This window comes from Phyllostomus hastatus, unplaced genomic scaffold (assembly GCF_019186645.2).
Source record: "Phyllostomus hastatus isolate PE091 unplaced genomic scaffold, TTU_PhHast_1.1 phas_scaffold_78, whole genome shotgun sequence".
NCBI classification, from domain to species: domain Eukaryota; kingdom Metazoa; phylum Chordata; class Mammalia; order Chiroptera; family Phyllostomidae; genus Phyllostomus; species Phyllostomus hastatus.
Genome location: NW_025334041.1, coordinates 41,219,591 through 41,236,295, shown reverse-complemented (window position 1 = coordinate 41,236,295; position 16,705 = coordinate 41,219,591). Strand labels below are relative to the sequence as shown.

The 16,705-nt window shown below is 35.2% G+C and overlaps 1 protein-coding gene across 2 annotated transcripts in view; it reads left to right on the top strand.

Moving 5' to 3' along the window:
* The window catches only part of CD36 (CD36 molecule), a 296,355-nt gene that overhangs the window by 184,202 nt on the left and 95,448 nt on the right, over positions 1-16,705 (top strand). Inside the window, exon 2 of one of the 2 annotated variants that reach the window (XM_045827386.1) lies at positions 2,370-2,448. The gene's annotated coding sequence lies outside the window, so the exon portion shown is untranslated. Of the gene's footprint in view, positions 1-2,363; positions 2,449-16,705 lie in introns of those variants that run through there. The other variant, XM_045827390.1, reaches the window with a different exon arrangement.

The window sequence follows — 16,705 nt, the reverse complement described above, 5'->3', positions numbered from 1 at the left end:
AATTCCAAGGGTACGGGTTATGAATGAAAAGGGGCACTGTATTAAATCTAAGTGAAATTAAGCACACAGGGTGATCTGATCATAAATTCCTAACTGACCAAGTCAAGGTGGGTAGTTGCATTCCAGGTCTATAACTATCTTTAGTAAAAGGCTTATCCTTGCCTTGCTCTGTAAGCCCTGACCATTGTTTTTCTGTATCTAGGTTAACACACCTTGAAATGCCTCTGGTACAGGCCCTCAGAAAACACCCTCAGGAGCACACACAATCTTGTTACTATCCTCTAATCCTATCCTTACCTCCTTTCTTTTTTTTTCCTATTTTTTTTTATTTTAATCATTGTTCAAGTACAGTTTTCTCCCTTTTACTCCCAATCCAGCCCACCCACCCAACCCTCCCCACTTCCCTCCTATTACCACCCTCCCCTAGTTTTTGTCCATGTGTCCTTTAAATTTGTTCCTGTGAACCCTTCCCATTCTCCCCTGAAATTCCCTCTTCTCTCTCCTCTGGTCACTGTCAGTCTGTCCTCTATTTCAGTGTCTTTGGTTATATTTTGCTTGTTTCTTTGTTTTGTTGTTTAGGTTCCTGTTAAAGGTGATATCATATGGTATTTGTCTTTCACTGCCTGGCTTATTTCACTTAGCATAATTCTTTCCAGCTCCATCCAAGCTGTTGCAAAGGGTAGGAGCTCTTTCTCTCTTTCTGCTGCATAGGATTCCATTGTGTAAATGTACCATAGTTTTTCTGATCCATTCATTTACTGATGGGCATCTACTTATCTCCTTTCTTGTACTTACATGTAATCTTTCTAATATTCCCCCCTTAACCTCAAATGTATAAAAGGACCTGCAAAACTTTTTTTGGTGGGGGAGAGGGGAGTATTTGAAATCTTGCTTCCCAGTGTGGTCATCAATTTGGCTCAAATAAACTCTTATAAAAATTATCTAGAGGTTTGGAATTATGTAAGTCAAAAAGGTTAATAGTAAAATCTAGTTTATACATATTTCCTGATTCCCCCCAGCAAGACTGATGAATGCTTACTTTCATTTTTATTACTGAAAAAACAAAAAAGAACCCAAAAGGAGCTCACTGGGGTGGATACTGGCTTTTGGCAGCAGGTGTGTCATGTGGTTGTCTTAATGCTAGGCCTCCTGATAGTCCATCAACATCCCTCATGTTTATCTGAGATCCATAACCAGGGTGGGGTGGATATGTTGACGGAATAGGAATTTAGTAGATATATTCAGTACTGGTACCATTGTTCAGAAGTGAAATAGTATAAATCATTTAGACATCAATGGAAGGATGAGTTCCTAGATGGGACAGACATACCAAAGAGTAAGAGAGATCTGACTGGTAGATATCAGTCTGTTGGCTTACTACCACATTGTAGGTCCAGCACAGGCCCCCACCACCAAATACCACAGGAAACACTCATTAAAACTTTGAATGGATTTCACTGGATTAAATCAAATACTCTAAATGAATAGATCTAAGTAGTTACCTTCATGCCTCACACAAATAATCAATATTTATTAGGCACAAGAATGTATTAGAGGATATGCACAGCAGCTGTCCAGGGCCCAATTAGAAAGTCAGTTCAGGGACATCAGTTCATTCAAGTGCTTTTGTGGTAAAGAATATAATCCCTGGAAGAATTATGAAGACAAAATTTTGGACTCAGTGACTCAAGAACCAGGGTGCCACGGTAAGTAAAAGCACTATCAGCAGCAAGGCCTACTTCAGAGCCAGTGCTCCTGATCTCAAAAATGAGACACTCCTCGATCTGGAAGTATGAGCCCCATCCTTCCTTAGAAGAGGCTGGGCCTCTGGTGAGATAGGTGGCCACACCCACAAATGCTAGAGGAAGGTGGGGTATGAGAACCACGGGGATCAGTCTAGTCACAGTTATTTCAAAGCGGATGGAGAATATTACGTGCAGCTTGAGGGTGATTAGATGCCAATTTAAAAATATGTTTGTCTTACACAAAACATATCTAGATTCCAAAAGGATTGTGATTTTACTTCTAATCGGGGGAGAGAAAAAAAAAACCCTAACAGCAAAGGGAAACACACAGAGACACACTCAATGTTAGTTATGCTACTGACAATACATTCCTTAAAAAGTTGTTCTTATCTTAAAAGGAAGTTGATAACATTACTCTTTATTTTTTTCTTCTTCACTGTATTTTTTTCCATTATCACACTGTTATCCATGTCCATGAGTTCTTTTTCTTTTTTGCTCCATCCTTCTACTTCCTAATGGACCACCCCCATAAAGCAATTACTCTTTAAAAGCAGAAATATCCTGCTAAAACACTCATTTTCAAAGAACTGAAAAGCAAAGCATTGTGTATCTTTCTTTTTGTAGGAATTGGGATTTGGAATATTTAAATAAAGATTCACATAATCCTGAGGGAAAGTAATATCATTCTTGTCATTATATTCAGGTAAGTTGTTCTTTTATAAAATTTTTTATTGTTTCTAACATTCTAGTATTTGTATAACTAGTTTTAGAAAATAGTTTATATTGAGACTCTGAAGGAGTATTTTTTTTTCTTTTATTGCTCTCGCTAATGTGAGGAGTTATAGAGAGGAGTGACTCACAATTCAGAATAGTTTCCTATGACATACAAATAATGGTGAGAATTTTGAACAATGAGATGTCAAAATTAATAAATAGGAGGTTGGAAACTTTTTCCAGAATATAAAAATACTAATAATCCTGAAGTCCCAAAGAAGTCCATATGCTGACATATGAAAATGTTGAAAAACAAGGTAATACAAAAGGTATGCTTGAGATGAGATTTATTAAACAAAGAACTTAAAATCCAGAAGGTAAATTTAAGTTGGCTTGAATGCATTACACTGCTTCTTCTATTATGTTCTTAAAATGGCAAACATTCTATAATTCGGTTGACTGCTTTATGTAATTATGACAAAGTTTTGTTATTTAATTAAGCTCTTAGAAGCCCTCTGTTTTCTAAGAAGCATCTTATGTATTAACAGTGAAAGTTGGACTACTCAAAACACAGTTTGATATAGTTTATTGCTCATAATTACCACCAACAAATATATGTTGTATGAAGAGACTTGAGTTTAATAATATTCATATTGAAAAACAAAATGCAAATATGCTAGCTACTTTGCTTTCTTTACCAGTAATGCTTTATCATGTAAAAGGGTTTTCATTTTCCTGGATTTAGTCCTACCCATTCTTTTAGACTCAAGTGTTACTTCCTATAAGAAGCCTTCCTGTGTTCCCTAAAACAGGGTATTCCGATCCTCAGTGATCCCTGTGCACAGTGTGTCCTGCACTTATCATGCTACCTGGTATTAGTGCTGTTCTGTCTCTATGCCTATCTTCCTTATTAGACTATGAACTTCTTAAGGGCTGGAAATTTATATATATAAATATAAGGGGCAGATATCTCTCTCTCTATATATATAGATCTCTCTCTCTCTCTCTCTCTCTCTCTCTCTCTCTCTCTATATATATATATATATATATATATATATATATATGTAAGTAAATAAATTATACCTCTTTGTTCTCCATCACAGGAATATCAAATGTGCTAAATATTTCTAGAAAAAATGAGTAAATGAATATATTGTCTGTTTTGCTAGATGATTATAATTCCACACCTTCACGAAAGAACAAACATGCTGTGTAGCACTTCTAACATTGGAGGTGGGATTACCACTTCTAAATTTTAGCATAGTTATCCATACAGGCCCTAACATTTCTATCAAACAGCTTTGGTAGAAAATAAATGTATTCAAACCATTTGGGGAGATAATTTGTAAGGATATGAAATTCTTACATTTTTTTGAGAGTTTGCAGATGTATTCACTTATCTCAGTTAACCACCTTTATTTTTTTAGTTTAAAAGATAAAAATTAAGGTGATAATACAACATGATCTATAGACTTTGAAAGTGCCTCATCAAATAATGAAGTTAAAGTTATTTATGACAGATTTAGCCAAACCAACCTATAGATAAAAGTAGAATCATTTTTCAAGTTCTTCCTAATTAATAACAGAACACTTTTGTAATCTATGAAGAACACTAAATTTCTTTAAACAATCTGGTTTCATTAAAATATAAAATATTTCAAAAATTTTGAGTCTATGGATAGTATGGATTAAAATCATTAAAATACAAGTGATACCTTAAACTCAAATGGTCTGGGTCTCTTTGTTAACAGACATTAATAAGAATTAAATTTAAACCACACATAATTAATTTTACCCCCTTGAAATCAAAGATACATAGTTTGGAATATGTCATTGAAAACTGTGGGGCATATATATATATATATATGTGTGTGTGTGTGTGTGTGTATGTGTATGTTTTATTTAAAGTAGCCTTCCTACCCCTGCTCCTGCCTTATCTCCATTCCCCACTTGTACGAACTTAAAAAAAAAAAGTTGACTGAATTTTGACCTGGAATGTCTCAGCTTTCAGATGTTAGGCAACCCAAGAAAACCTAACTGCAGACAGTGTAGACTGACATTTTGTCTTTTCTGTGCCCATTCTCCTTCTGTAGGCTATAACCTCAGATCTGCGGACTACTCTCTTTGGGAATCTTATATTCCCACCTTCTCTCCACACAGCCCTCTCTGAGCACCTTTCTTTACTGTAGGTGCCTGGTCTGAGGATACTTTCTGTCAGTGCCTCTTACGTTGTGTTGCGTTGATCAGCATAGTCCTAATTCAAAACATGGCTCTAGCCTTTATGTCCAATTATAAACGACACATGGACAATAACAAGGGGGCTGGAAACAGGGAAGGGAGGTGGGGAGGGCTGGAGTGATGGGGAAGGGTGGGGGGAACAGGTAGAAAACTATACTTGAACAACAATTAAAAAGTGTTAAAAATAAACAAATAAAATGAAGGTAAAACATGACTCTAGCTATGAAATAAACAGAACTCATTTTCTAACAAAATAACCAAGCCTTAAAATACTCATATCCTTGAGACATGTGATAAAGTTTTGCCTATTTTAAATAAGTGGTGTAAGTGTATGTTTTCAAAAGAGGAACTCATTTTCTAACAAAATAACCAAGCCTTAAAATACTCATATCCTTGAGACATGTGATAAAGTTTTGCCTATTTTAAATAAGTGGTGTAAGTGTATGTTTTCAAAAGAGGAGACAAACGAAAATGACACAAGGGTTTCTGATCATGAGAGAAGAAAGAGGCCCCATCTAGAATAGAGGGATTTCACAAGAATGGGAGGCCAGAGAATCAGAAGAAAACTTCCATTTACATCAGATTTTTGCCCAGGAGGAATCCTGAGAGCTTTTTTCTCGAAGGGGTTCCTTCCTGAGTGTCCAGGACATTGCTGAGCTGCATGGCTTGGTGCCAGGCTTTATTAGAGGCACTTGACCATTGCACTGTAAAAATCAAGACTACAAGACAGAAATGCAAATCTTTTTGTTTCTGTTCAACAGACGATAAAACTGGGGCCCAGAGGGCTTGCTCATGGGACTTCCCTGAGGTTTCTGGAGGTGGTCATGCCAGAAATACACCATGAATATGGGTTTCCTCCTTGTTCTGTTTAGACCATGAATATAATCCAGGCTGTAGGTACATGATTTTAATAAAAATGTCATGTTTTCTTTTACTGTGCATCTATTTCTTTTTTACTTCACTTATCAAAGTATCATTCTCCATTTCTCCTTGTCCTTTCCTCCATTTCTCAGGAACCTTTTGCACCTTGGCCTTGACACTATATATGTTGCTCCATTATCTTAGATAAACTTGGTCAGAGATTCCCAGGGTAATCTCTTCAGTAAGCATGTTGGCCAAGGTGCCAGGAGACAGGAGGTGTGCCAGCACATTGCATAAGTGCCTTAGTCATGTAATCAGATACTGTGACATAGGGCAAAGTGAGCAGGGGAGCCAAAGAAGTAGGACAGAGTAAAAGGGAAAAGGAAAAAGCACATAATTACTACTGCAGTGCATTAGAAGCAGAACAGGCTGTTAGGTTCTGGAACCATACTGTTTACAATCACAGAGTTACTGATTGAAAAAGGCTTAAATAAAATCCAGAATCTAATTATGTGAACATTTATTAGGTCACTTGATCCATGATCAAAGATAAGAAATAGACGTTTTCTTTGCAGCTCAGTGCTGGTCTCACTTGGCGGAGCTGGGACACAAAAAGCTACAGTGGAGGCCTGTTTGCTCACTAACATTGCAGCTCATTTTTCTCTCAAACTTGTCATAAGTTTTTTCCTAAGATGTTATAGGAGAATTGAAAAAAGATTTGGAATGTACTTTAGTGCAATCTTGTCTTAGACTTTCAATCATGTTTTTAAAAAATTTTGATTGTTTTAAAGATGTTATTTATTTAATTTTAGAGAGAGGGGAATGGAGGGAGACAGAGAGGGAGAGAAACATCGATGTGTGGTTGCCTCTTGTGTGCCCCCTACTGGGGAACTGGCCCACAACCAACACATGTGCCCTGACTGGGAATCAAACCAGTGACCTATTCATTGGTTTGCAGTCTGGCACTCAATCCACAGAGACACACTAGCCAGGGCAAATTTCAATTGTTTTAAACATTTGAAAGAAAAGGAGTTTTACTTCATTTTGCATTTTCTCATTTTTGGCACCATTATTTTCTGCTCACCTCAAACAATTTCTTCATAATATTTTTCACATATTTGGCAAAAAATAGGTAATAAGTACACTCTAGTCCTATGTACAGCAAAGGTTAGAAAATGAAAGCTGTAAGGGATGCTTGAGGAACACACTAATGTCTTTTTCAAGGGGTAGGGAACACACCTACCCCTTGAAAAAGAGCCTCTAGATGATATTTTTTCAAATCATCTTATTCATCCCCTCCTGTTAGAGTCCTTACCATCACTAGTGATCTGTACCCAGGTTTTTTCAAATACCTTTTATATTACAAAAAGAAACATTCTGGGAATGGGTATATAAAGGTCCTCTAGATGTGAGAGAATTTAGGATATGAGCTCATTCTGTTCACTTACAGCATGATTTCTCTAGGGAAGAAATGTAATCCCTTTTCATTTATAGGATTCCTAGATGGAAGACAGTTGTTCTTAAATCATTCAGCTCACTCTTTCAATAAAAATCCTTGGGCTTGAACCAGATTTTCTTCCAAGCTGTATAGCTGGTAGAATGACTTGGAGAAGAAGGTATAAGATGTAAAAAAGGGATCACAGGCTATAAAGGCAGTGATCTGACATGCTATTTCTTGTAAATTTTTAAGGAATTGATTGCATGATCAACTTCCTCCAAACTAAGTGGATACTAATTTCAGACTGAATTAATACTCATAAAGTAGTTATAAAAAGAATAGAAAGAATATTTTTATGAGGCAATGCTGGTTCTATTTCTAATATAAGTAAATAAACATTTTACACTCTTATTTTCTTATACTCTTACATAAACTAAGAATATAACTGTAACTTTGGCTGGTAGTATAAAGTGATATTTCCTTGAAAAAGATTCAAATTGTAGTTTCATGTTGTTTTTCTTGTCATTATTTTTATTTTTTACAATTAACATTTTGGGTTTTATCTGTATAAAGATGAAACTGTTTCTTAAATATAATTAGGGAAATCATTAAAAATAAAAAACATGTATATGTATTATTTATTCCACTAACTAAATGTTACCACTCCACATATATTTTCTTTTAATGAAAAGGCTATTTCTTATTGCTTAAGAGTGACACTTAATGAACATCAACTACTGCATCAAAAATTAAGACATTCAATGTTTTTACTTAGGATATGAAAGGGATGGTAGAAATAAAATAGTAACACCTACTAAATTCATTATGACAACATAGTGCTCATTCATTTAGCCTCTACTGGATTCATATACTTTTTCTTTTTTGGTTGAAGGAGTATTTTCCTGATATTTAAATACCTATTATTATAGTTCATTTTGACCACTATTCCTAAATATTATGACAACAAATATATAAAAGACATAGAAAAAGAAACAACTCTGATTCTGATATTAGGTATTTTGTTCATCTTAATTTCAAATTTACATAGTGATGAGTCCACTGCCAATTTTAGAATTCATATAATTCACAAAGGGCCAGGATTCTGACACCTCTTGTTCATAGTGGAGAAAAGAAGGTACTTAATCTTAAAAAAATAATTAGTTGAGGCAGCTGAGTTATGAGAAGTCATCCAGGTAACAGTGTTTGGAAAGTAAAGATTCATGGGTGATCCATCAGTAAAGAAATCCATTCATTAGCCATTGTGGACTGCAATTGCAAAGGTAAAAAGAGCAACAACTGGCTACCCCAATAAGGAAGATATGAGGATAAAACTAAATGTTAACACTTGATGAGCAGCTACTCTAGCAGCAAAATGGTAAAGAATTATGCCTGGCTGACAAATATGATATCTTCTTCATCTCACATATTATCTGCACTGTAGTATTCTTTACATGAGAGCTTTAATGAGACTTAAATGAGATGGTTAATTTGTTAGTTGTGTGACTACTAAAAAATTGTAAGGCATAGTAGAGTAGCAGGAGTAGGAATAGTACAAGGGTAGGTATAAACTGTAAACTTGGGAAACATGAGCCCCAAATTACTGGACACAAGTCAGTGTAGTGTGAAGATCAGGGGTTGTAGTGGAGTCTCCACTAATAGTTATGTAACCTCAAGGAAGGCATTCAACTTTTCTCATCTGCCATATATGTGACTTCACTTAGCACTATTAATTTGTATTCAGATCAAATAAATTACTTTATGTGTATGTGTTAGCCAATTTGGTTTTCATAGTTACAGTCAACAGAAGAGTTTTTCTCAAAAGTCAGCTTACTCTATAGAGCACCAACATGAGAAATCATTAAGAATGGTTTGACATTGGAAGGATTCTGGGTTTCATGAGGAAAGATAGTTTAGCGTGATTTTAAAGCTAAATTTTAAAACTGCTAGATTGTACAATAGGAAATTCTTGAACATCATAGAGATTCATTGATTCCAATAATATAGAGGATCAGGATTCAATAGAAATATTCATTGATAGTTGACTATTCCAGTAAAGTATTAATAAATCCATGAACTCAAAAAAATTGTCATTATAGTGATGACTGCAAAGCTATAATCACTTCCCTCCAGGGGCCTGTAATTTAGTGGATAAGGATAATTAATAACACAAGGCAACATTTTTTAATTTTCAAGTAAGTGTCACTGACAGTAAATTTCTCCAGGAGTTTGTAAGAGAAAACAATCTCTCTGAATACAAGGGCTTATAAACTCTCTGTGCTCCTGACACTAATTTGTCTACCTTCCACAGGAAACTAAATGGTCAACTAAATGTACATTCTTCATGGAGAAATAGCTAGTGTTGCATTAGCTGGTTTTTACATAGAATTTTCCTCTTGATTATTGCTATAAGCAACTTATTTTTTATTTCTATTTTATAAATGGCTGGGAGCAACAGCAAACATAATGGAGACAACAGTAGATTTTCTGAACGTATTTCATTTAAGTTTTTTAAAAACAAATATGTCTTGTAGGCCATGATGCAAAATTACTAGAAGTCTTTATAACATGACTGTAAATGTGAAAAAAATCTTAAAAAGGAAACTCCTAAGACATAAGAAAAATAGAAAAACATCAATCCTTCTGATGAACTAAATCAGTGAAGACATAGCGAGGATACATCTATTGGCAGTGGAGTCAACACTACATAAATTTCAAATTAAGATGAACAAAATACCTAATATCGTTTCCTTTGGTAAGTGAAAAAAGAAGTTACTTTTATAATATGTCTTGTTTCTATCTCTTACATTGCAGCTCTACTTAAAATGTTTATTAACCCACCAAAATAGTTAATTTAACTGCCCCTTCCTGAGAAATATGTGGCATGCTGTTTGTCTAGTGGTTATTCAAAGGACTGCAAAAGAAAGGTTGTAAATATATCAAAGTATCAATGGGAAGTTAGATGATTGCAATAATTTTTACTAATTCCCTGAAGCTACTCAAAGGCATACACTGAGATACCTCACATAATACAGGAATGCAAAAATCTTTTCTGCTTCTTATGTACACTGTCTAAATGCTTCTTCTAGGCTCTAGAGGATATCTAAGTGCTGTTCAGAAATGTAGATAGATGAGACTACTGTTGAGACTGTCCTCAGAATATTTAAAATTTTACAGATCAGAATGCTATAGGAATGGTTAATTTTCCATAGATTCTTCCTGTGAAGATGAGAGTGGCATTTTCAGCATGGACAAAAGTAGTAAGGGGATCTGGAAGTCCCATTTAGTTGTTCATTCTAAAATGATCTCCAAAGATGGAGCAGAGTGTAGGAAGGGAGGAAAGGATGATGGGGAGTCACTGGCCACTTACATCTTCTGTTGTTGGGGCTTTTTTGGTGCTCATTAAATTGTGCAAACTTTTGTTAATGTCATTGGAGAAGCTGGTTTTCTCATAGGTACAGAGCTGACATGGCTCAAAAATGTACAGTGGGTGACTTTTGCTCTCCGAGTAGTGCCAGCCCTCCCTTTAATGACTCTTTGTCAATGCGGTGGCACATCAACCTCTCACTTGTTCATTCCAGTGCCCAGAAACTGGTTTCCTCACATGGCACACTGGAATAATTTGTCCCATTAATTTCCACAAAAAGCCTTCATTGTGAGAGGCACTTTACCAAACAAGGATAAACTCATTGAGCTGTGACTGGCAAATATCAGCCAAATCTCCAAGGGAATTTGTATTTGAAATGTGACAAAGTCCTTATTTGACATTAGGCAATGGAATAGAGTTCTCATTTGAAGTACCATGAAGAAAAGTAGAAGTGACACTTTAGACTCAGTGATTTATATTATCTCTTTAATCCTACAGATTTCTTAATCATATAACTAGCATATTATCATAAAATAAATCTAATCTGTTTCTTCTGGCTTGTGATTTGGTATGCATTTAAAGCAAACATAAAATTTCATGACTTGTTTCCCTAATAACTCCCATCCTTGGTCTTTTCTATTCTAATAAAATCTCAGAGTTAGCTCCCAACTTCCCATATTTACACATCTATTCATTCTTCAGGTGGGCTGCACATTTCCCTTCCTAGTAGCCATCAAGGCCATTTGGACTGACTATCTAAATGTGATTTGCTGTCCAAATGACAAAATGTTAATAAATAATGAAGCTGAGGGGTGGTCATATAACATCATTATATCTTTACTTACACTTTTGAAAGTCCAAAATACAAAGTCAAAAGATATTCAGATACTATGTCTGTGAATAAGAGGAGTACAAAGTTGACATAACTTTACAGGATGAGGAAAGTTTATAGAAAGACTTACCAGGTTTAACTGCTTCCTCTGTCCATTAAAAAACACAAATATTTTCTGCTTTATAATTTTGTGTGCATTTAAGTTATTCATATAAAAAACTGTCAGTCTCCTGGAGTTTCTAAGTTTCCTTAATGGGGCAATTTATGTAAATCTAGAACAAGAGATAGGCCTTAAAATCACAACTAATAAACTCACCCAATCCTATGTTGCAGTCATTGTGTTAACTTAATTTTAAAATTCCATAGGTCTGTTTCTTTTTTAATGCATCACTAACATTAGCAACCAGATGTTTCCTTTAGATCAGGTTAGAGCTTCTTAGTTGCTTCCCTTTTTTTTGTCCTTATAATACATATAAACTAATAGCTTCCATACAGTTGTTTGAGGGGACATTACAGTGTAGAGTCCTTGAACTGGAATAGTGTCTCAGAGACAAGGAAGGAAGCTCTAAGTGAAAATTGGAAAGTAAAAAAAAGTGTATGGCTATACCAGATGAGGCTAAGAAAAACAATAGCATTTTCCAACTTGTTTAACTATGATCTTAATATAGACAAAAAATGTCTCATAGGGAAATGTTCTAATTGGCATTCTTAGTATACTTTAATATTCAGGTATACATTTTATAATTGTCTTTTAGAATTTCATTATTTCCATGGTTTAATATTTTCATTGTATCATTAAATATTCTATTATGTAATATTTAATGAAAAGAACAAAAGTGCTGACTATGTTATTTACTATGTTTCTTTTTTTAAAAGATTTTATTTATTTATTTTAGAGAGGGGAAGGGAGAGAGAGAATGTGTGATTGCTTCTCACATACCTCCTACTGGGGACCTGGCCCACAACCTAGACATGTGCCTTAGACTGTGGCCCTTTGGTTTGCAGGTCCATGCTCAATCCACTGAGACACACCAGCTAGGGCCACTATATTTCTTTTAATATAACTTTTCCTCCATATGGCCAAATAGAAAATATGTACTGTGAAAAAGCATTCTGGATTGTACTGGTTATTCTAAAAATCAAGTTAATCAGGTCCTATTAATTTATCATCTTTCTGCTGCATTTTACTAATGCTAAAGTTTAGAGAAATAAGTGGCCTATCATCACACATCTCATAAGTAGGAGAATGAGCCCTATCACTTCCAAGCACTTTGAGACCTCCTGATTCAGAATTATTTAATTGTTAATTGTTCCTATTACATGAAAAACATATTTTCTTTGACAATAGTAGAAAAAATATCACTTAAAGACATATTCTAGGTTTTCTTTCAGCTTTTCAGAGGTCTTCTACATAAGATTTAAGTGACAACCAGGTTGTCATTTAATTTTTCAAACATAGAATTACTGAGTTATATATTTCATCTAAATCTCATTGCAAGTGGTTAGATAATGTTTTTGCCTGAGAAACTATAATATTTCTCAAGATATGATTAGATTTAGAACCAGTGTATTTCCAGAGGAAAAAAGGACAAGGCTCTATTTGTGCATAGTTTATGGTTTTATAACTACCTTCAACTATAATGTGACATATCTATAATTGTAAAGCAGTTTTCCCAATCACTGATAACAAAATATTCAGGGATTAACAATAATAAAGATGGTAAATATGTCTGTTTTGATTTTTTTAAAGCTATTAATATATAACTGCTTAAAAATAAAACAATAGTTTGTGATATTAGTGGTTGTTAAATGAGCATGCATTTGGTTTGTCAAAATTGCCAGCTATAAAAAAAGCTTTTAAAGCTCTTTTCAATTTTAAACTACCATTTTTATTGTAAAAACTATTTTATAAATCACTGATTAAAGATATCATATTGAGAAACCAAAGGAGCCTGGCTGGTGTGTCTCAGTGGATTAAGTACTGAACTGTGCCCAGTCAGGGCACACACCTGGGTTGCAGGCTAGGTCCCCAGTTAGGGGCATGAGAGAGGAAACTGATCCATGTTTCTTTCACATATCTATGTTTCTCAACCTCTTTCTTCCTCCCTTCCCCTCTCTCTATAAACAAACAAATAAATCTAAAAAATATATACTTAAAAGATTAAAAAAAAAAACCCAAAGGATATTAAAAACCAGAGATGAACATAAAGGGGGCAAATGTACATATATCTGCAAATTTGTGCCAACATCATTGTTTTTAGATTTAAAAATTGCATTTAGTTGATTCCCATTCCAATAAAGCAGAAAGAATTTTCTCTAGGAATTCAAGGTTAATAATTCAAAGAGAATATATATTGTCACATATGTTGAATTTAACTTATTTTTGTTATGTATAAAAACAAGACACATCTAGATGGCATTATTGATAGGTATTTTCATAAAGCAGCTTGCAACCTTCTTTCTTTTTTTTGTAATTAAGCAATTAACAGTAGAGATACAAAAAATGATACAAAAATTCAAATATCAGTTAAAGAAGTTTTGTCTACATTTAATGACAAAAAGGTAGTGAAATTTCAGCTTACATTTTATTATATATGGCATTGAAACACATGTTAAAATTTTAATTTATGCATTAACAAATAATGCTCTTTATTATTTAATTATTTAAAAGTAAAACTTTAGAGACATCTCATCAAAATAGCAGAGTAGGTAAAGACTATGTTCTCATCCCCCCACATCCACATCAGAATTTCAACTAAACTACAGAACAACCATTATTGAAAACCACCTGAAGTCTAGACGAACAGAAGTCCTTCAACTAAGGATGAAAACAAGAAGGCACATCAAGACTAGTAGAACACATGAGAAGCAAACAAACTGGTGCATGGTAGTTAGAAATCAGGAGGAATATCTTGGCTGCAGAGGTTTCCCTGAGGACCGAGAAGTCACAGACACACATGCACTCCCCAACCCAGGGTTCCAGTGCTGGGAAAAGAAGCCCCCAAAACTTCTGGCTGTGAAAACCAGAGAGGATTATAGCTGAATAAGACAGAGAGTTGCCAGATTCTTAGGCAACTCTCTTAAAGGGTCCATGCATGAACTTACTTGCTGACAGACTCCCTTGCTTTGAGCTCCAGAACTAAAGCAGCAGGTCAAAGAGCATAAGGGACAAACAGAGAAGAAGTGAATTACTTGGCTTCAGAGCAAGGGCTGACGGGAGCAGCTTTCTCCAAGACAAAAATCTGTAAAACACCATTGTTCCTTTGCTCTCTGAATGTGTAGGCAAGTGCCTTATGTGAGTTTCCTTCAAGAGAGCTAACACTGTTCATCCCACCCTGAGACCCCACCCCACCCAACTTGTGGGCCTACCCAAGCCATTTCTAGTGGAATTTCCATACATATGGCCTGCATTGGATCATGCTGCAAACTTTCTTAAAATCTCTCAAAGGTTCACCAACCCCAAACAAGTAGTATCTGACCTTAGCATGCCCTGTACCCCTTACTAAACTGCCTCAAACATGATGCTAGTGGTAGTTAATCTCAGTTCAAAGCTTAACATCTCACAGTTACAGCCAAGCCCTGAACAAGATGCAAACATCTGCAGATCATGCCAGGTGGCCCCAGGCAAAGCAAAGGCAGGGGCTGACCTGGGCCAACACGAGAGGCCCAAAACCAACACACCTAGTAGTTAGCTTCAGACCACACCATAGCACCAACCAACCGTCTCTACTAAAGACACCCATGAAGGGTAGACTTGGTAGGCACTAGAATCCCATCAAAATGCATCCTGCTCCATGAGGTCAGCCCTGGCACAACAGTTCCTCTGCTACAGGCATAACCAGTCCTCATACCCAATCAGCCTGAGGTTCAATCTCTCCCTTTGAGGTACTGCAAGCCATCAAGGCTCAACTACAACCAGAAGACACATAAAATACATACAAGAAACACACTTGGAGCACCTAGCTCAGATTAACAGGAAGACTGTGCCACTGGGCCCCAAGAGACATCTACTACATAAGATCACCTACTAAGACTAGGAGCAGTTCTATTTAATACACAGAAATAAACACGAGAAGGAAGCCAAAATAAGGAGACAAAAAAAAAGTCCCAAATAAAACAGCAGGACAAAACTGTAGAAAAAGAATAAAACCAAATGGAGACTAGCATTCTACCAGATGCAGAGTTCAAAACATTGGTTATAAGGATGTTTAATGATTGCACTGAGAACTTCAACAAAGAATAGAAAACATAAAAAAGAACAAGAAAATCCAAAGAGTTAGGGTTAGGGTTAGGGTTAGGGTCATAAATAAAGAATACAGTCACTAGCCCTGGGTGGTGTAGCTCAGTGGATTGAGCGCAGTCTGTGAACCAAAGTGTCACAGGTTCAATTCACAGCCAGGGTACATTCCTGGGTTGCAAGCCATAACCCCCAGCAACCGCACATTGATGTTTCTCTCTCTCTCTCTATCTCCCTCCCTTCCCTCTCTAAAAATAAATAAGTAAAATCTTTAAAAAAAAGAAAAGAAAAACTATTCTAAAAAAAAGAATACAGTCACTGACATGAAGAATACATTAGAGGGCATCAACAGTTAAACAGATGTAGCAGAGAATTGAATTAGCAATTTGAAAAATAAGGTAGCAGAAAAATCCAATCAGAATAGCAAAAAAAAAAATGAGGGTAGTTAAAGGGCCTCAGGGACAACATAACATTTACATCATAGGATACTAGAAGGAGAAGAGAGAGAGCAAGAAATTGAAAACCTATTTTAAAAAGTAGTGATGATTAACTTCCCTACTCTGGTGAAGAAAATAGACATATAAGTCAAGAAAAGTCAGAGAGTCCCAAAAAATATGAACCTGGAGAGGCCCACACCAAAATCCACATCATAATTAAAATACCAAAATTTAAAGATAAGGGAAGAATCTTAAAAGCAGAGAGAGAAAAATAGTTACCTACAAGGTGGCTCCTATAAGACTTCCAGCTGATTTTTTAAGATACTTTGCAGGCCAGAAGAGGTTGGCAAGAAATATTCAAAGTGATGAAAAGCAAGGACCTACAACCAAGATTACTCAACACAGCAAGGCTGTCATTTAGAATCAAAGAACAGATAAAGATCATCACCAAACCAGTATTACAAGAAATATTAAAGGAATTTCTTTAAGAATAAAATTTAAAAAATATGAATAATAAAATGACAAAAACTATATAACTATTAATAATTACTTAGACTGTAAATGAATTAAATGTTCCAATCTAAAGACTTAGGGTTGCTGAATGGATAAGAAAACAAGACCCATATATATGCTACTTACAAACACCCACTTTGTATTGAAAGACACAAATAATCTAAAAGTTAAAAGAGATGAAGGAAAAAGATACCTCGTGCAAAGGAAAACAAAATAAAAACAAAAAAATAAACTTGGATACCAATACTTAGACAAAATAGACTTAAAGGCTATATAATAAGTGACAAATGAAGGCCTGATAATTCGACTTCTGGATATTTATCCAA